Source organism: Cupressus sempervirens, chromosome 9, assembly GCF_028749045.1.
Source record: "Cupressus sempervirens isolate cs-2001-9-10 chromosome 9, ASM2874904v1, whole genome shotgun sequence".
Lineage (NCBI taxonomy): Eukaryota > Viridiplantae > Streptophyta > Pinopsida > Cupressales > Cupressaceae > Cupressus > Cupressus sempervirens.
Window position 1 is genome coordinate 62,075,304 of NC_143126.1, and position 20,744 is coordinate 62,096,047.

Here is a 20,744-nt window from a genome sequence, read left to right on the forward strand (position 1 = left end):
TAAATTAGAACCTCACTTTTTCATTCTTTGATCCTTTCAAAAAAAAATAGTCCAAACAATTTCATCAGCACTCTTCACATTGAAGTGTCTTCATCTTCTCTGATACCAAATGTACATTTTACACAAGAACAAAATTCTGAAATATCTCTTATCATATATTTAGCTTAGAGACACCATGATCAATCAACCAAATATCTATTGAAGATTGAGAGGTTTACCAAATGAGAACAATTTTTTTTTGAAACCAGATTTTCTAATAGAAGCTATATCCTCACTTGAGACCTCATAAGAAGTCTCATCTTTATGTGAATTAAAATGCATTCTTTGTTGGTGTGTGATGTGGATGTCTGCATAATACAATGAGGATGAGTAGATGAGTTTTCTTGAATAGAAATGCCTTATGTGTTGGAATTTACAGAGATCATTTTAGTATATTATGCCTTACTATGTAAGACCTAGTGCAATTAGTTAGTAGTTAGAGGATTTTTTCCATTATAGTTGTTGTAGAAAGATCCGAAGAGTAACAATAGTACTCAAAAAAATACACTAATGCACAATAAAACAAAGGTATTTCAATCACACAAGAAATCTAAGAAAGAAAAGAATGATTCTAGTTTTTTTCATAGCAGAGAACTAAATTTGTATTGCACCTTTTTCCTTACTACATAAACATATTACAACATTCTATATTTATTAGTAAAAACTAGACATGCAAAGAGAATATCTCTTGGTGAAACCTACGATGGCTATCCTAGGCATAATTGCTTGTTACTATAGTTAGATGGCATATAATCTACACTTTATCAAATGCAAAAATCCTATTTAAAACCTATGCTAGAGATAGAATGTTTGTAACAAAACATTTGATTATATCTAACTTAAAGAAACACATGATCATAGGAAATTTATAATTTTTTTTCATGCCAAGGATCATGCATTGAACTTAATAGAAAAACTATATGCAATCTCAAAAAAATGGTGAAACTGGAGTGGATGAAAATGGCGAAGTTGAAGTTAATATCTTGAGAAGTCATGCATGCATCAATCTTTATACTTCCCCTTGATGTTGTGAGGACTCACAATCTGATCTCTGAGTGTGAGAAACTGATCCTTTGCAACTTCCTTTGTGAAGATGTTTGCGATTTTCTCCTTTCTGTTGATGTACTTCAACTCAACCACTTTATTTTGTACCAAATCTCTGATGAAATATTGTTTTAGATCAAAGTGTTTGGTCTTGTTGTGATGAACTAGATTCTTGGCCAATTTAATGGCACTTATATTGTCACAAAAAATTAAAAGGGGTTACATCTATATTTCTCCAATTTCTTCATGAAGTTTTCTGTGCCATAAAGCCTGTGTGCCAGCTGAAGTGACCACAACATATTCTACTTCTATATAAGAGAGAGAAACCATAATTTTCTTCTTTGTCCATGTAATTAAACTGAACCCAAAAGAAAAACAATTACCAGATATAGATTTTAGGTCATCCAAACTACCTCCCCAATCTGAATCACTAAAGCCAACAAGCTCAAACTTATTAGAAGAATAGTGAATGCCAAAATCTATTGTGCTTTTCACATACCTTAAAATTCTCTTGGCTGCCTTCATATGTTCTTCTGATGGATTTTTCATATACCTTGAAACTAATAAAACTAAATAAGCAATATCAAGCCTTGTGTGAGTTAAAAACATCAAACTCCCCACAATGCTCATGTATAATGTCTCATCAACAATTTCAACACCATCATCTTTACATAATGTAACTCCATTAGCAATTGGAGTGGAAAGAGGTTTACGATCAGCGATATCAAATTTGTTCAACATATCTTTTGCATACTTTTCTTGACAAATAAAAATTTCATCTTTACCTTGATAAACCTCCATGCCAAGAAAATACTTCATGAGACCTAAATCTTTCATCTCAAACTCATTCATCATAGCAACTTTAAATTCATCTTTCATCTTTGAAGTACTACCCATATATAACAAATCATCAACATATAAACTCACAATGAGAATATCATTACCTTCTTGTTTGTAGGAAAGGGTAGGTTCACTCTTACTTCTTTGAATGCCATTCTACTAAAAATATCCATCAATTCCTCCATACCATGCACATGGTGCTTTCTTGAGGCCATACAAAATCTTCTTCAACTTGTAGATATGATCTTCTTTGCCTTGAATCTGAAAAACTTGTGGCTGTCCCACATATATCTCTTCTTCTAAGTACCCATTCAAGAAGGCACTTTTAACATCCATGTGATGAATACTCCATTTCTTTTGAGCTGCAATAGAGATTAGCATCCTAATAGTTTCTTATCTTGCTACTAGTGCAAAAGTTTCTTCATAATCAATTCCATACCTTTGAGTGAAAGCTTTATCAACCAATCTTACCTTGTGTCTTTCAACACTCCCATCACTATTATACTCAGTCTTATAGACCCATTTTGTGTCAATCTTCTTCCTCTCATGTGGAAGATCTACAAGCTCCCATGTGTCATACCTATGAAGGGAATCCATCTCTTTATTCATTTCTTGCATCCAAACCTCATTAGCACATGCATCTTCCAAACATGATGGCTCAAAAATAGCTTTAGCAATTAATACAAAATTTATTGTCTCACCTATTGGATCTTCTTCATGTTCTTGATTTTGATACCTCTCATAGATATCACTCAATATTCTTACCTTTCTTGGAGGACTTCAGGATGGACTTGCTCTTGGGATTTGTGAGGAGTTTCTTGGTGGGCTTGGTCATCTTGAAATAGAATCATTAGCTAGCTGCTCATTATCATTATCAGCAATATCATCATCATGCAAAATTGATTCTATTGTTTCAACATGATTTTTTTGATTACCATAAACTCCCCCTTCATCAAAAAACACATCTCTTGAAACAAAAATCTTATTAGTAAGGATTGAATAATCTATAAGCCTTTCTTTCCTCACTATAACCCACAAAAATACATGACTCACTTTTAGCATCTAGCTTTTGCCTATTCTGATTAGGGATGCGAACATAAGCCAAAAAATCCAAAACTTTAAAATGATATACATTAGGCCTTTTCTCATACCATGCTTCATATGGGGTCATCTTGTGCAAGGCACTCGTAGGACTCCTATTGAGAATATATACGGTTGTAGCAACTGAATCAACCCAATTAGAATTGTTCAAACCCTTGGTTTGTAAAATGCTCGTTGCCATTTCTACCACAGTACGGTTCTTCCTTTCAACCACTCCATTCTATTAGGGTGTGTATGCAATTGTGAGGTTTCTTTTGATCCCATTCATCTCACAAAATTTTTGAAAATCTTTTGAACAAAACTCTCCTCCACAATCTGTTCTCAAACATCTGATAGTGTTCCCTTTCTCATTCTCTACATGAACTTTAAACCTCTTGAATGTATCAAAGGCTTCATCCTTAGTTTTCAAAAAATATACCCAATACATGTGTAAGGAATCATCAATAAAAATAATGAAATATGATGACTTACCCAAGCTTTGTGTCTACATTGGACCACAAATATCTAAATGAATAAGCTGAAGTGGTATTGGGCCCTCCATGCATTTCCTTTTGGAAATGATTCCCTTGCATGTTTATGTTTTGCACACCCTTCACAAATCTATTTATGCTCTTCAACCTTAGGCAATCCAAGAACCAATGCATTTGATGTTAGATTCTTCAAACTATTGAAATTCAATTGGCCATACTTGACATGCCATAGGAGCAACTATAATCACTTTATTTTTCTGATTCTTATCATAGATAGTACATTGCATGTTCTCAAATACCACTCTATAATTCTTCTCAAATAGCTGTCCAACACTCAATAAATTATGCTTCAACTTAGAAGTATAATAAATATCTTGAACACTTTTCATACCTTCCTTTATCTAAACATCCATGGCTCCTTTGGCTGCAACATCCACTGTATTGTTATTACCAAGGGTAATATTGGATCTGTAACTATTGTCAAGCTTTGAAAATATTTCTTTGTTACCAAACATATGGTTAGAGCATCCAGAATCCAAATACCAAACATCATTCACATTACTCTCATCTTTCCCATAACACAAAAAAAAATTACATGAGGAAGGATCCTCATCTTGTTGGACATAATTTGCATTATTGTTACCTGATTTCAGTCTACACTCTCTCTCAAAATTTCCATACTTATTGCAATGATATCATTGGATGTTTCTTTTATCAAATCTACCTCTACCTCTTCCCTCTTGAAATTTTTTGATTTTGGCCTCTTCCCAAGCCTTTGTTGTTGTTACTACTACTACTAGCACCATCATTCTTTGAAATTTGCAATTGGGAAGCCAAAGCTTTCTCATTAACACTAGTAGATGTGTCCCTTATTCTATCCTCATGTGATATGAGAGATCCAACCAATTCATCATAATACATGGTAGCTAAATTTTTTCTTTCTTCTATGACAATTGCTATAGTATTCCATCTTGGGGTTAGAGATTTTAATACCTTCTGTATTATTTTCTCTTGAGATATATATTCACCCAAAGTGGCCATTCTATTAGTCACATATTTCACTCTCACACAAAAATCTCCCACACTTTCTGTCTCCTTCATCTTCAAGTTCTCATATTCTCTTTTCAAGGATTGTAGCTTCACAACCTTGATCTGATCATTGCCACGCTAAGCATCTTTTAGAGTCTTCCAGGCCTCTTTTGTTGTCTGTGTATCAGCAATTAAAGGAAACAAGCTCTTATCAAGAGCCATATGAATGTGAAACAATGCCATTGCATTCTTCTTCTTACCTTCTTTCTTCAATGTCCTATCATTAGGTTGGAGACTATTCCAATCTACAAGCTCTTCATATCCAGATTCAACGATCTCCCAAAAATCTTTCCCAATCAAAAAAGTCATCATCTTGATTGACCAATATTGAAAATTGACTCCATCAAACTCTAGAATTTGCAAATTATTTGCCATGCTGCTATCTTCCAAACATCTTCAGCTGTGATACCAAATGTAGAAAGATCTGAAGAGTAACAGCAGTACTCAATCAAATACACTAATGCACAATAAAACAAAGATAGTTCAATCACACAAGAAATATAAAAAAAAAAAAAGAATAATTCTGGTTTTTTTCACAGTAGTGAACTAAATTTTTATTGCACTTTTTTCCTTATTACATAAACGTATTACAGCATTCTGTATTTATTAGTAAAAAATAGACATGCAAAGAGAATATCTCTTGGTGAAACCTACGATGGCTATCCTAGGCATAACTGCTTGTTACTGCAGTTAGATGGCACATAATCTGCACTTTATTAAATGCAAAAAATCTATTTAAAACCTATGCTAAAACCTATGCTAGAGATGAACTGTTTGTAACAGAACGTTTGATTATATCTAACTTAAAGAAACGCATGATCATAGGAAATTTATAATGTTTTTTCATGCCAAGGATCATGCATTGAACTTAATAGAAAAACTATATGCAATCTCAAAAAACGGTGAAACTAGACTGGAGGAAAACGGTGAAGTTGAAGTTAATATCTTGAGAAGTCGTGTATGCATCAATCTTCAGTTGTTACTATGGTTTCTACGATAGTTGTTGTGGTTGGTTTTATGAGGATCCTTTATACACCTTTTATCAATGTAGCTGCTTGGATACTCAAGCATTTCTGTCGAATTTATTCCTGTAAAGACAGGACGACCTGTTTTTGAAATAGACAAATCAACTCTTCAAATAACACTTCCTTTTTTGTGTATTTCGAAGTGATGAAAAATATCCAGAGCTTGGCCGTTACAATGTAAATAAATAATTATTTTTTCAATGTCCTACCGAGTGCAAGAAGTTCTTCAGTGAAGGACAAACATGCTATACAACAAAGCTTCAATTTTCTCACCAGTTTGTATATTAAGGGTACGCAGTAGATTGGAGATGAAGAATATTTTTCTACTTCTTTAGCTCGATAATGGCCAGGATTGGCTCTTTAGATGCCTCTAGTGTCTCAACATCTCAAACATGAGACTAAACGTCATCAAAGATGTTTAGAGTGGTTAATCTTCTTTTCCTTACCAGAATCTATAGGACATTGTATGAAACTAGTTACAATCTCCATAAGTCTTTAAAATAAATAATTATTCACATCTTTGTTTCAATAATGGCCGGGATTGGCTCTTTAGATGCCTCTAATGTCTCAACATCTCAAACATGAGACTAAACGTCATCAAAGATGTTGAGAGTGGTTAAACTTCTTTTCCTTACCAGAATCTATAGGACATTGTATGAAACTTGTTACAATCCCGCATAAGTCTTATAAATAAAAAATAATTATTCACATTGTTTCCCATGTGTATAATTGACGACTTTACAATTTGGCCAACTGATGAAACTGCTATGGGCGGAATATGATCGTTTAGTAAGACGAGGACACTTATTCGGGAATTTGACCTTGTCTTCATCATCAATACCATAGTTTGGTTCAAGCTACACGCAAATCTTCTTCGCCTGGTAGCGAACGCAAAAAATGAAAAATTCTAGGCTCCCTTCAAACTCTACATTCTTTATATTTCATAGAGCATTGACGAAAGAAAATAGAAGCTAGTGCTCTCGTTCGCTACACATTGTGCTCCATGATTTATCTCCACACTATAAGTATCATTAGGAGAAGCCGACATTTTCAGCAAATGCCTCCTTGAACGATGGAATCAAAAACAAAAAAGAAACTGGCCGTAAAACAAACTCAAAATTATTCTATTCCAAGAAAGAGATTATGTTCATAGGAGTGACCATACACTACGCACGTATCCTAATCAAATTAGACAGCATTGGTTTTTCTCACAGGATGTATTTTTTCAGTACTCAAACCAGACAATAGTAATTTTCCTTACAGGCTGTGTTAGCGGTATTCAAAAACAGAATGAATAATAGCACATTTAATCAACCATGTCTCCATAAGCAATGGCCAGCAGTAAACTCCAAGCTGAAACATCATATCTCACAGACAGGGGAATGAAATCTGCTCTGATAAAAAATGCTGGAACGAACCGTGAGAAGAAAGTGGTATTAGTGAGTTCATCAAAGCAGGAATAATAAGAACAGAAAATGTAGTTGTGACAAGATGGTTAACGCTAATTGTTAAATCTACAAAAACTAAAAATAAAACTTAGAAAGAGTATTATGATAAGTATTACACTAACAGAAGGTATACTTCTAGATTTAAAAGGTCATAGAGAGTTTCTAGTAACTTCCTTCCTTAATCTCCAGATCTGGCGTGAAGAGAGACGAGAAAAACTATTTGGATCATCATAAAAGAAAACGATACTGTAAACGTTATTAATGATAGGAAAGAGCACGAGCAAGATGTGTTTAAGATTAGTTGAAAACAAAAGGGAAGGAACGCACAATATAGAAAAGCAAAGAATATTCCTTTGCAATTAGAAGTAAAAAATGATTAAGATGTTATAAATATATGCACTACAACACTTAATCACTAACTATATATATATAGTGGTAAGCTCATTTGTGTGTGTATATATATATATATATATATACAAAAATGCACTATAACAGTTAATCATAGTAATTTGTAACATTTGATTTTAAAGTATATCTATTGTTGTTAATTAAATATGAACATAATTTATCCAACTAAAAAAGTTATTATTATGTACTTCTTTAATTAAAAGAGGGGTAAAAAATTTATTGAATACCAAAGAGAACGAAACAATAGAAGAAACAGACAGAACTACAGAGGTTTATCTTGGTCAAAAAGTTGATCCAGCATATGAGATAAATCAAGGGGAAGCATCTTATGATTAGTAATGTTCCAATCCAGCACATGCTCAGAGGTCCATTTAGCCAAACATTCAGCCAAACTGTTTCACTCACAAGGGATCTGCACAAAAGACACAGAATCCAGGGAATTGCATAATTGAGTGATTTGCTGAATAACCAGAGCCAACTGCCAGTCCACATCCACAAGGTTTTGTCTATTCAATAAATTCACAGCCACCTACAAGTGAGTCTCACAAATAATTCTTCTCCAGTCATGTTGACAACACTGTTCCACTACAACCAAGATAGCAAGGGCTTCCATGTGGTTATTTTTATGGTAACCCTTGTATATAGAAAACAAAAAATGACTATCACCAAAGCTATCACACCCAACTCCCCAATACCATCCGGTCCAGGATTTCCCCTACAAGAACCATCAATGTTGATTTTAAGGACTCTAGCCTTGGGAGGAGTCAAATGCCCCTCACAATTAACATGCTAAGAATGCTGCCTAGCTCTATTCCCAAAGAATTTGTGGGGCAATGAGGAATGCCTCCCTGAAGAGGAAATCAAAGGCATGAGTAAATACCAGCATCGCTAGGATCCAAACCTCCACGAATGTCACATTTAGCCAGGAGTGTTTCATGAAGAAACTTAGTAATTTTTCCCCATGGGCGCTTGATCTCAAACTGCACATCATGAAAGATCCTCATATTTCTCTCAAGCCAAACATGCCATAAAATAAGGGAAGGGCCAATAGTCCAAGCAACCTAAAGAAAAGAGGTCTTGGAAGGGGTATGGCCCAACTAGTCCCAGAACTCAAACAAGGAGGAGACATGCAAACATGAACATCCCCACAAACTCCAGTAGAAGTGCCAAATCTATTTGACAAAGGGGCACTAATAGAAAAGGTGAGAAATACTCTCTTCACTATTGCAGTATAAGAAACAAATGGAAGGCCCTTGAAGGTGTCTCTTGCAGAGATTCTACCAAGTAAGACAATGATTGTAAACAAAAATCTAGAGGAAAAAGTTACACTTAGGCCAAGAAAAGCTATTATAAACTTTATTCCACCAAGAGACCTCCACCTCACCAAAAATTTGCCTAGTTAGCATAAGGTATCCTAAAAAAATATAATACTTTCTAGAAGAAGCACCTACCCAAGCCAAAACATTAGGTTCCCGTAGAGAGCTACACTCCCTAAAAGCTAATATCTAATAAAGTTCCAACTGATCCTCAAAAGAACCACCTGGTAGCTAATCAGAAGAATTCTTCCATCTGTAACCAACAACAAGGCCCAATTATAAACCTCCTTATAATGAGCCACCTTATTCCATCCAACGGAAAGGAAAAAATCATAGAGGCCATGAGTTTGGATGAGAGCACAAGAGAGGAGGATGCCCATTCTAGGAATCACTCCAAAATAGAGCCCCAGTGCTTTCATTACAGATGCAAAAAAGACTTCTCTTCACCAGGTGAGCACCAATCTTGAGGGCATTCCACACCATAGAGCCTCTTCCCTCAATAGAAATGCTAGAAATATCTAAAGGTTCAACACTAGGTAAATACTTGTTTGATAGGATATGGGCCCAAAGCTGAGATTGATTGGAACACCAGAGCCAATAGAGGTTGGTAGCAAGAGCTTGACTACACAAGATACTAGAATGAGGGCCAAGGCCTCCTTCCTATTTTGGCCTATAGACAGTATCCCAATCGATGAGGCTCCATTTGATATTTTGCAAGAGAGAGCATCAAATTCCTTAAGAAAATACATGGTGGTAGTCTAAACCATGCTTATGTATATGGGAAGGGCCTGAGTCAAAGATTGTAGGAGAGTCACCTTGCTAGCAGTAGAGAGCCACCTATGAGTCCAATGATTAACTTTTTATCAAAGTGTCTATGCTATCTTCCAACCACAATAGGGACCCCTAAGTAAGTCAAAGGGGGACACTCAACTAGAAATCTAAAGATATTAGAAATCCTCCACTAGATAGGCTTAGGAGAGTTGAAGAAAAAAATAGAGGACTTGTGGTTGTTAATTTTCTGCCTAGAAGTAGCCAAATAAGTATCCAAGGTGAGTCGAAAGGCTTTAGCTTCCCGAATCCAAGATCTCCTAGCAAGGGTTGTATCATCAACTAACTAGAGGTCGGAAAGAGTGGGCAGACCATTTCCCCATTGCCATCCTTGAATCATAATTTGGGAAACATGATAATTATTATGTACTTATATATATATATATATATATATATATATATATATATATATATATATATATATATATATATATATATATATATATATATATATATATATATATATATATATATATATATATATATATATATATATATATATATATATATATATATATATATATATATATATATATATATATATATATATATATATATATATAATTTTCTTTTTCAAACCTATGTATTTGAAATTAAAAGTAGCCAAAAAATAGGGGCTGACTTGGAAGAACAAAATCTTACTAAATAGCTACCAGTAAGAAGAGACTAACCTTTGCCTACCTTTTTTCTAATTCTTAAAACTTCTACATTAAAGTATCCCAAGATCTAGCAAGAAAAATGTAGATAGTATGCAACATAAGATATACAAAAACTATAATATTTGAAAGTCAATAAAAGCTAAACATCACTCACAAACACCCAGTGCTAAAGTAGTTAATATAATTTTTAAATAAATTTTTAAAAAAAAGCTTTAAAAAAAAGGCGAACTAATTATCCTTATTCTCCTCCTTTCCCTCCAATGTATCCAACAATAGTTGCACCTAATCATCCACTAGGAACTTGTAGAGTGAGTCTATGGTGTCCACTCTTGTCCCTAAGGTGAGACCTTCTTTTCCCATATACAAAAGGTGGAGGGTAGATGCAATTATATGCATCACCCTAACCAAAAACTTGGTAACCTTATCAAACCTTTGCTATAAAATCTCCTATCTTTGTTCAAGCTTTTTATGGTTCTCATTAATGACCCCAACCCTTCATGTTTGTTTTGATTATCAGTAGGAAGGAGTTATGGGGTATCCTTGTCAAGTATTTGTTCACCTATTTTAGTTAGCCATGGGGGAAGGTGAGAGTTTCACCCCATCTTTTCAGGTGTATCACTCTTCTTACTATTTGAGACATGGGAGGGAGGGGACTCAAATGACTACTACCCTCACCCTTTCCCTCACTAATAGTTTACTCTTGATCTATAACATATTTTTCTTGAGAACTCTTACTCTGGAGGTATTTGTGTTTACCACATCCTATGCTACTAATAGCATGTTATTTATTTTTTACAACTTCAACTCATGTGATATAGTTCTTAATAAATAATCGTGTAGTTGTTTAAACATGATTATCAATTTTAATTAAACTTTTACATAAGATTGTCTCTCAGGGAACCACCTTTCTCTTACCTTTTTTTTTTTCAATGCAAGTGCGAAGTACAAATATTTAAGAAATAATTATTAAGCCAATAAATTAATTCTTGGTAGTTAAAGTGGTAGATTATGAGTGACAAGTGATTTTAATTATAGACGTGCTTTCTGGGTCTCTTGGATTATTTTTCTCCTAAATTTTGAATTTTTGTAGAGCCACTTAGTTTTTAAGAATGAGAAATTCAAAGTTAGAATCATGGGTGGTGAGCCAAATAGGTGTGTGTGTGTGTGTGTGTGTGTGTGTGTGTGTGTGTCTATACACACACACACACACACACACACACACACACACACACACACACACACGTACATAATATAAGATGTTTTTTCATATAGTATGGCTACAAAGAAAGTTATCAATGAATACAATGAATTAGAATGCTGAATTTGTTTTATAGTGCATACATAGAGACCTATAGTAACTATTGGAAGGTGTGCATTCTCTATTATAATTCATCAAATACATTTTCTACTAATGTTAGAATATTGTATCTCTATGTAATAATGGATCATCTATCAACAAATCTTTACAATAGGCCCTTCTATAGTGCATGAATCAAGACCCAACAATCCCCTTAGCTAAAAACCTAATACTAAAATTTTTAACACCTTGGGTTTCCCACAAAAATACTTATGTGTCTTGTGTGTTGTATATTATTGTTGCATACACAAATAGAAGAAGAGAGGTGTTATAATTACACAATATCAATAACATTATTCAAAACATATTTGAAAGATCCTAATGAAATAAAATAGTTAAAGGAGACAATATTTAGAATGCATAATCAAGAGAGGAATATTGTACCCATATATATGTCATAGATGAAATATAATACTTTCCAATACCCTTAAGTATTGTGCACACGCGCGCGTGCGTGTGTGTGTGTGTGTGTGTGTGTGTGTGTGTGTGTGTGTGTGTGTGTGTGTGTGTGTGTGTGTGTGTGTCTGTGTGTGTGTGTGTGCTTGCGTGCCAAGCATCCTCTTTTTTCCAAAGAAAAATACTCTAAGTTATCTCTTTGTAGTGATGACAATAAGATGTATTGCTTATATTGAATTATCTATGAAAAAGAAGCTACCTTAAGATGATGGCTCCAAACTCTGATATGATTCACATTATATTATATACATCCTACTCTTTAATGATGAGAGCTTTGTTTTTGTACACATATTCCTAATGTATTCTGCAAGAGAACCTCAAAAGCCAAAACAATATTTGACATTTGTATTAAGATATGAAAATTTTCCAAAATGAATGGTGTTTATTAAACCAATAATAGACCGAATTGCTCAAAGAAAAAAAAGAAAAAAAATACATGAATACCAATTCATATGAAAGTTAGTAATTTCAACCAAATCAAGCACACCAAAACTCCTAGCTTCAAACAAGATCCAAGTCAAATTACCAATTTTTCCAAAATTGATCATATTTGAAATGATATATACAAATTCATATCAATTACATAGAAACTGAAAAAATTGTTTAATGTTTTTGACTCCATTTGTTATATTCTCATTCTCCATGTCTAAAAACTAGTCATTGTACAACTACATTCCAAATAGGAGAGAGATCAATGTAGTTTTGTTTTTGCATACATCTTATTTAACTATTCATGGCATTCATGATCTTCATCTATCAAAAAAAGAAATGCCAATAGATAATCCTATTGCAATTTTTGGAGCCTCCTTTTTGAAGTTGAACACATGTTAGCACAACAAGCAAAGATTCTAATCTCCATTTTATATCCTAAAAAAAGAAATCATCCCCTACTACATTTTTTTGGACTTAAAATGGTAATAAACCTATGGTCAATCATATTCCCTCTTGAACTAATCATATTTACCAAAGGAATAGAATTGTGTCAATTCAATTAAACACTATTTGCTAAAATACTTGTACCAGCATGTTAAAAGTAAAAGTCAACTATAAAAATTCATGAGCCTCCATTTAAGGCTTATCCAATTGGAGAGCTAAAGAAAAAATTCAACCATACTATTGAATTAGGAAACTTCTATATTAGCATATTAGGAAAAAAGAAACAAAATTTTTAAGCTCATGGTGTCTATTTAAAAACTATATGATCAGTTTGGGAAATAAATGAACAATTTGATTTCCCAGCACAATTTGATTGAGGCCAAAATTGAGGACATAAGTAGTTCAAAGGCCTAACAAGAGGAAATATTAGTGAAGAGGAAGCACAACAAGTACACTCCAGAAAGGTAATCTAGAGGCCTCCCTATTAGTTTTCCTTGTTGAATCAGATCAAGAAGCTGCAAAAGTAATGGGCCAGTCCATGTTCTGATGCCTTTAGGTGGTTTCTACTAGGATCCTTTTTTTTGTATGCTAGTTATAGAGGGTGCTAGATTTTTTCTATTGAATGGTAGTTGATGGGTCATTTCAGTGCAATGGTGACCTAGAGTTTCATTGTTTGGCTTGTAAGTGTGGTAGTATTGTGCTACTTCATAGTGTTTTTTTTATAGTGGACTTCTTGGTCTATTTGTTTTGGTGGTGGTCAGGTTTTTTTTTTGTCTTGCAATATGGCTTGGTGATTCTTCTTTATAGTGACTTTTATTCATTCTATTAGGTGTCATTTCTCATGAATTTATTTTTATTGTCTTTGGACATGATGTTACTTTTGATGTAATGGGTTTAGGTCCTTCCAACTTTATTTAATTATATATTTTATATTAGCATAGAAGAATTTGATGCACTACACTCTTAAGTATTCATAGTCCTCTAATTTTCAATAACAAACCTATGCACACTACAATAGGAACTATTTGTAATTGCCTTGCTCCAAATATTAGGGCAGGGATTGTGAATAATTATCAAAATATGTCAATCATTGGTAGCTAGACACCAAATATCCTTGGGTAACATGCTGTGACATTCACAATATTTGACATGTGACATCATGTACCAATAAAAGTCCCTTAAACTCTAAACTTTCAAACTTCAAATTCTTATTAATGTAGTGCAAGGCAGGAGAATCCCCAAAGGAGATGTCCTAGCCTCCATCAAGATAACCATGTAGTAGAAGCACAACAACAAGAAGCAATAACACAAGATCTAATACCAAATCATAACTCTTTATTCATAAAATAAATGTTACATGCAATGTGTGGGCTATAAGGCCTTCCCAGTTACGGCCAAATACAATAGCAATTACTGTAACAGTTCTACAAGATCCCTCAAGATCCAATCCAAACCCAAGCTAGTCCAGATCCACACTTTGGTATGAACCTCCAAGATCTCAACTTGTGCTCACAAGCCACTAAGCAACCTTCTTGTCTCTAAACCATAGCCACTAGCTCTTCTCCTACTTTATCCAAGATCCAAGTGTAAACTACCTCACATTCGGTGTTCCACACACTCACAACTCCACCACAATCATGTTGTAAATTGCCTCACATTTGGTGCTCTGTCCATAGACTCAGGAAAACTCACCCTTTAGCTTCCTCCTCCTCTCCAAGCTTCTACTAAGAAGAGATCACACCTTGAAGCCTTCACACCTTCCATCTTGATTATAAATGCTCATATGCATTGCTTAAATAGGAACTTTCCACCCAAGATGTTAGAAAAACAACCAATGTGGGATAAGAGGTAAATACAACTACCTTCAATGAATATTTAATTCCCACCCAAATATAACCAAACACCCAACAAATATTAAGTGCATGATTTAATAAAATGTCCACAAAATATTTAATTCCTACCCAAATACAACTAAGCACCACCATGTGACCCAAAAAATATTAAATACATGATTTAATAAAATATCCACAACCTTCTAGAATTCCACCTACACACCCCGATAAATGGAATGACAACCATTTTAATTTATTTTTCTATTTAAGCCACCTCTGCACCTTGAAATAGAAATTCCTCTTTTCTTTTCTCCTTTTTCCCTTTTTAAATTTTTTTTCATTTTTTTCTTCTAGTTTTCATCACTTTCTTTCTCCTCCAATTTTTTATTTTTTTATTTTTTATTTTTAAAATTTTCCCATGCAAGATGCTCTTACATTAGACTCCCCAAGTAGATAGAAAAGTGTGCCCCACACTTTGAAACCAAAAGAAAGATCTCCAACCATCTTCATCTTCACCAAAGGTTTCCTCCTCAATAGGGACAAGAAAACTAGTCTTCACATCATCCACATCTGCATCACCCTATCAAATACTAGAATCTCAACCATCCAATCAGCATGCTCACTCCTAAGAATAAACTGAACATAATACATCATCAACAAACCCTCATCCACATCAGGAACTAGTGAATCCAAACTAGCAGCAACAAACCCCATATCAACAACAATATGTAACTCCTCAACACCATATGCCAAACTCACAACACTAGTGGTCTCATTGCTTACAACAAGATTCTCTACAACATACAAGTCAAAACCAACAACAACTAGATCATCCATGACCAAGTGCTCCACAATCTCCATGTCAGACTCAACCAACTAATCATGAAAACCAATCTTCATCACAACATCAACAAGGTAAGGAACATCTTTAGCAACAACCTCTAGCTACTCTTCAAGTTCTATATTAGACTCCACAATCTGATTAAAAAAACCAACTTCTTCCACCTCAACCTTGTGATTCCATCTTCTTTCACAAACAAGTCTCTTAATTGGCCAAACAACTCTCTTCCAGATTAGTAGACTCTACCTCCAAAAACATCTACAAAATGCCTTCCTTATCCTTTCCTTCACCGAACTAGTTTCAAACTAATCAACCTCCTTATCTCAATCAGCAAGGCTAGCTTCAAAATGAGCAGTCATCTTAGAAAAATTCCTCCCCACCATGTCATGGAGATTTGCAATCATCTTAGGGTTCAATCCTATTAGGGCCATCTCCCAAGATCTTTGTAAATCCACAACAAAAAATCCTTCCCACACTCCTTGTGAAAAATTGAATTGTTTGTAAGTTAGATCATAGCCTGCCACCTCATATGAACAATTGGGAAAAACATCACAAGTTGAGGACCACAGATCTGCAATCCAGAACTCTCTACGATCATGCCTCCACAAGATCAACTTTCCATCTTCGCATCCATCAATCAATCTGCATGTCCTCCCAAGGTCCTAGTGCAAATTGCCATAACTTCAATGATCTATCTCCGTGCTCAAGAACAACTATGCTCTAATAACATTTGATGCAGTGCAAGGCAGGAGAATCCCCAAAGCAGATGTCCTGGCCCATAGCAATATAACCATGCAATAGAAAAACAATAGCAAGAAAAAATAACACAAGATCTAATACCAAATCATAACTCTATATTCATAAATTAACTATTACATGCAATGTGCCAGGCTATAAGGCCATCCTAGTTATGGCCAAATACAATAGCACTTAGAATAATAGTTCTACAAGATCCCTTAAGATCCAATCCAAACCTAAGCTAGTCTACGTCCACACTCTGGAAAAAACTTCCAAGATCTCAACTTGTACTCACAAGCCACCAAGTAACCTCCTTGTTTCTAAACCATAGCTACTAGCTCTTCTCCAACTTTATCCAAGATCCAAGTGTAAATTGCCTCACATTCAGTGCTCTATCCACACACTCACAAGTCCACCACAATCATGCTGTAAACTACCTCACATTTGGTGCTCTATCCATAGACTTAGGAAAACTTTCCCTTTAGCTTCCTCCTTCTCTCCAAGCTTCTACTATGAAGATATCACACTTTGAAGCTTTCACACCTTGAAGCCTTCACACCTTCCAGCTTGATTAGAAATGCTCATATGCCTTGCTTAAATAGGGACCTTCCACCCAATATGTTACAAACACAACCAATGTGGGATAAAAGGTTAATATAACTACCTTCAACAAATATTTAATTCCCACCCAAATACAACTAAGCACCCAACAAATATTAAATGCATGATTTAATAAAATGTCCACAAAATATTTAATTTCCACCCAAATAAAACTAAGCACCACCATGTGACAAAACAAATATTAAATACATGATTTAATAGAATATCCACAACCTTCTAGAATCCCACCTAAGCCACCTTTGCACCTTGAAAATATAAATTCCTCTTTTCTTTTCCCCTTTTTCCCTTTTCTTTTCATTTTTTTCCTCTAATTTTCGTCACTTTCCCTCCTCCATTTCTTTTTAAAAAAAAAAAAAAAATTCCCATGCAAGATGCTCCTACATCACTTATGCTGATATAGATTTTCAGTTTCAATATCAATCATCTTACTATTTTAAAAATTACTTCACAAGCATAAACATAATCAATGTTGTGAGACCAAATGAAAATGTTTGATTCTTGGTACATTTGTTTACATTAGATATATAAAGAATTTATTCTAATAGCAACCTTTTAAGATTAAGTAACTTTTCAACCTACCACTCCAATATAACATATATTTATTAGTCTAAAGATTAATTTAAATTAATACATATTTTTTAAGTTATTGTAGAAATATGCCAAGATATCTATGAACAATTATCATGTCTCTACATAAACTGATATTAGGAACTTCATCTATTTTTTCACATAGTAAATAAATACAAGTATACTATTTATCAAGCTATCATTGAAATAGTCACATTTAGCTGAAATATTCATACAAGAATTTATATAGAATACATTCTAATCATTTTGATACTAAATCTCTAATGTAGTTTTACATTAATGAAATGACTTACTATTCACCTAGGCCATAGACACATATTGAGTAAAAGACGAAAAAATATTGAGCTTAACATTTAACTTTACCTTATATCCAAAACTATAAATCATAGGAAACAATTGGGAGTATAAACATTTTAAACCACCATTCAACATGATATGATTCACTAAAACTAGTGCCACATTCTTTCGTTACACTACAAGATTATCCACATCCATGACAAGCTAAAAAAAGAAATATTATCCTTACACATTGAAAATACATTGATTTTATTTAATCACTTTCAATCCTAGAACCACCCTACTTGTAGGTATAATAGAAAATACTTATGTGGTGAAGAAAAATTCAACAAAAAATGCTTATACTATTTTTAAGTCATGGCATTTTTTTTTGAAAAGGATATAAGATACATATAACCACAATATAAATAGAGATGTTCTTCTTACCCAAAAACTGCTAATTTGTTATTTTTTCTTGGCTACCTAATTAGTCAGTTGAAATATGAGTCAATGAGTTTGACTCAAAAAACTAGATAGATAAATCATGATCACAAATGTAGAACTATACTATCATATTTTCTAGATTACCAAAATTTGAAGAAAGCTAACAAACACTAAAAACCATTTTTCATGCAAAATATTCTTGACATAAAAAATAAAGATATAATATAGAAGATAAGAACTAATTATGGGAAAAAAAAATTCATTCCTAAAAAATAGACGACATAGAATAAATAAGATAAAAAGAAATGACGGGAAAAAACATAAGAAAAATAGAGGTCTACTGTTAGAAATATTTTAGAATAACTGAAGGGGGGGTGAATCAGTTATTCAAGGTCCAAATGTCCTATTAAAACTTTTTCATCAAGTAAAGTGTGCCCATCAAACTTATTTATTCATCCAATGCTTAACCTTCCTATTCAACAAGTTACTATAAATTAACACACAAGCATAACAAATAAAAAGATCAACATATAACACAGTGATTTATGTGAAAACCCAATTTGGTAAAAACAACTAGTAACATGCTACTCAATTCTCACTCTTCTAAAGTGATTCCCTATTAAAGGCTACAACAGTCTATTAAATGTGACCTGGTTAAAGGATTTAATCATCCTATTAGAAGTGAACCCGGTTAGAGGACTTTAGAACATTCACTTGGAATGTCACCCTGTTGAAGGATTTACAAATGGTTGTTAGACCAACCTAAGTCCATAGGATTTTCTTTTACCCTAATTGATACAATTGCTAGAGAATAACAATAAGGGGTTTTGACGTGATTACAAAATACAACTTAACTTGCAGATTCCAGATCACTTCTCAGCTGATAACATTGCATGGATTTGAATCTCTATAACTCTATCAACTTGCCTTCCTTTCAAGCTTAGTATCCTTGAGTCTCCATGCTCAATGTACTAGTACAATTCCCTCTTTTTGACCACTTGTTGAAGTAGAGTCTCTATACTATGTTCTTTCTTCTCCTAGATGTCTTCTCCTTGACACCGTTCAACAATGTCACAATTTTGCACTACAGTAGCTCTTGCTTCTTGGTTTGTGACTCCTTAAATAGAAATCTAGAATTTATTTTCCTGCTCAATTCTTCCCTCCTTTAATTTCAATTTGTATGGATTAGGTAGGATTCATTGAATCTAACCCATATTTTGTTTCTTTTGGAAACATCATGAAGAATCCTCTTGATTTCACTAAAAAATGGTGTACATAAAATTCTATACCACCAGCTCATCATCCTTATCCTCCAACTAGTTCACAAAATTCAAGTTAACAACTTTTTTGGCTCAAATTTTGTGAATCTTTTTCATTTCCAATAATGTAGTAGCTTGACATTATTAAAATTCTAGCGCTCGACACATACAATGTTACTCAGCATCAACTATGTTTTATTAATGCTCATCACCCGAAGTTTAGTTAACACCTACTAAGATTTTCTGACACTCAGCTCCTTCTATATCCCTTAGCACTTGAACTTCACTTGGAACCTATAGTTCACTTGGCACACACTAGATTTTGGTTTTGCTCTGCTCCAACTTAAAATTTTCTTGGCTTAAACAAGCATGCTTGGCACTCACTAATTATAAATTTAGTTTAAGCTTTGTAATCCACCTTGTTCTAACTTATACTTCTAATGTTTCTAAGTGTGACCATCCTCTATGTCTTTGAATATGTTATTAATACATCATTTAACCATTGTCTTAGTTGATCCTTGCACTTCATTTCAAAACCATAACTCAACCTTCTCCCTTAGGTACTCGTGTTACATCTTGTTGATTAAATCCTCTTCATCAATCAACTAAGTGATAGTACTTGGATGTCATAAGAAATTGTCATTCCTACAAATAGTAGGTTTAACATCAATGACAAAACAATGACTGAAAATATTCTTTTAACAAAAATCTCCCTCTTTCAATCAATCTTTTTTCCACAATGATCTTTTCAATCAGATTTCCAACAATCTCCCTCTTTGGCATTGATGGCAAACCAAACTGATCAACCATCAGACCAAACTATTCAACCATGTTATCAATGTGCTAACTAGGTTAGAATAGTAAGTTAAATGGCAAAACAAAAATTGTGTTACCATCAATTGTCTCATCTCCTTCTCTTGATCTACTCTCCTATTTGTTTTACTTATATTTCTCCCTCTCAGCTTCTGTATCCTTTCTTACATTCTCTCCCTCTGTATGCATTCCTTATCTTATGTTACTCAACTTCTCCTATAGCTATTGATCATTTCTACTATTTCTCCCTGAATCTTCATTCTCTTTCATTCTTCTCCCTCAACTATTGATTAGTTGATTAGTTTCTCACTTCTCCCTCTTTGACAACAATGCCAAAAATGTATTAACATCTCAACATCTTATTATGCAAGTGTAG

General features: G+C 33.8%; 1 protein-coding gene across 1 annotated transcript in view; it reads right to left on the reverse strand.

Moving 5' to 3' along the window:
- Positions 1-20,744, reverse strand: part of LOC149537641 (agamous-like MADS-box protein AGL11) — an 88,389-nt gene that overhangs the window by 36,064 nt on the left and 31,581 nt on the right. The window lies entirely within an intron of this gene.